Below are 2232 nucleotides of genomic sequence, written 5' to 3' on the forward strand. Positions count from 1 at the left end.
GACTACCGCCCGTAGCACTCACATCCGTCATCATGAAGTGCTTTGAGAGACTAGTCAAGGACCATATCACCTCCACCCTACCTGACACCCTTGACCCACTCCAATTTGCTTACCGCCCAAATAGGTCCACAGACGATGCAATCTCAACCACACTGCACACTGCCCTAACCCATCTGGACAAGAGGAATACCTATGTGAGAATGCTGTTCATCGACTACAGCTCGGCATTCAACACCATAGTACCCTCCAAGCTCGTCATCAAGCTCGAGACCCTGGGTCTCGACCCCGCCCTGTGCAACTGGGTACTGGACCTCCTGACGGGCCGCCCCCAGGTGGTGAGGGTAGGCAACAACATCTCCTCCCCGCTGATCCTCAACACTGGGGCCCCACAAGGGTGCGTTCTGAGCCCTCTCCTGTACTCCCTGTTCACCCACGACTGCGTGGCCATGCACGCCTCCAACTCAATCATCAAGTTTGCGGACGACACAACAGTGGTAGGCTTGATTACCAACAACGACGAGACGGCCTACAGGGAGGAGGTGAGGGCCCTCGGAGTGTGGTGTCAGGAAAATAACCTCACACTCAACGTCAACAAAACTAAGGAGATGATTGTGGACTTCAGGAAACAGCAGAGGGAACACCCCCATCCACATCGATGGAACAGTAGTGGAGAGGGTAGCAAGTTTTAAGTTCCTCGGCATACACATCACAGACAAACTGAATTGGTCCACTCACACAGACAGCATCGTGAGGAAGGCGCAGCAGCGCCTCTTCAACCTCAGGAGGCTGAAGAAATTCGGCTTGTCACCAAAAGCACTCACAAACTTCTACAGATGCACAATCGAGAGCATCCTGGCGGGCTGTATCACCGCCTGGTATGGCAACTGCACCGCCCTCAACCGTAAGGCTCTCCAGAGGGTAGTGAGGTCTGCACAACGCATCACCGAACAAAAATTGTTCGTTATTACTGCATTGTCGGAACTAGAAGCACAAGCATTTCGCTACACTCGCATTAACATCTGCTAACCATGTGTATGTGACAAATAAAATTTGATTTGATTTGATTTGATGAATAGTCACTTTAACCATATCTACATGTACATACTACCTCAATCGGCCTGACTAACCAGTGTCTATGTATCCTCGCTACTGTTATAGCCTCGCTACTGTATATAGCCTCGCTACAGTTTTTCACTGTCTTTTTACTGTTTTTATTTCTTTACTTACCTATTGTTCACCTAATACCTTTTTTGCACTATTGGTTAGTAAGCATTTCACTGTTGTATTCGGCGCACGTGACAAATAAACTTTAATTTGATTTGACTTAAGTCCTGATGGGTAATGATGGAGAACGGCAAAAGGATATGATTCATATCTGCATTTTTACTTTATTTTATTATACATGACATTTTCATCTTAAAGGAAGTGCTGAGAATTTCAAAGTCCTTGAATAATTATATAACGATAAAGGTAAAGTGTTGATCTACAGTACATTACTACTTTTAAATCAATAAACATCATTAAATGGTTTCAGGCTTGCACTATAGGAAAGGTAATTAGTTTTATAACAAGTCTTCATTCTTCCTAATTGAGGTAATATCTACTTCATGTGTGTCCATCTCTTTCACTTGTCGGACTTCCTAGAATCTTACTCCGTCAATGAATTCCGAATGTTCTGCCTGCTGACCAAATACAGATCAGGTGTGAACACTTTTTGGTGGTTTTTGTGGTACACTGGTTTTCATTTTACTCAAGTGATGTTGAGCTCATCGTTTTTGTTGTTCATAGCAATCAACTACAGTGACACCAGCTTGAACGAAGCCTGGAGCTCCCTGGCAACCATTACTGCCTTCACCCATGATGCCAAGGCCTACATGAGGGGCCAGCTGCAGTGCCAGGCTGTGCAGGAGGGGGCATTATGGGAAAGGTAGGGCCTACATCTCCTTTCTGCTATTATACTTATATGCAGTGTAGTACAGCGTTGAATACACACAGAAGTTCATTCTAGTTCAGGAACATCGCATCAGGAGAGTCACTTGCATTCTCAGTTGATTGAGACATTACTGCAATTTTCAGTTTTGATGAATGTTGGTATAATTTCATTATTCCAATATGTTTTCATTAATTGAATTCACTTATTCTATTTTATGAGAATTTGTAAGATTCTAATTTGCATAAAATAGACAGAGACCAGTCTTATCAAAAATAGATAATAGTATTTATTCTCGGAGC

Source organism: Oncorhynchus tshawytscha, linkage group LG14, assembly GCF_018296145.1.
Source record: "Oncorhynchus tshawytscha isolate Ot180627B linkage group LG14, Otsh_v2.0, whole genome shotgun sequence".
NCBI classification, from domain to species: domain Eukaryota; kingdom Metazoa; phylum Chordata; class Actinopteri; order Salmoniformes; family Salmonidae; genus Oncorhynchus; species Oncorhynchus tshawytscha.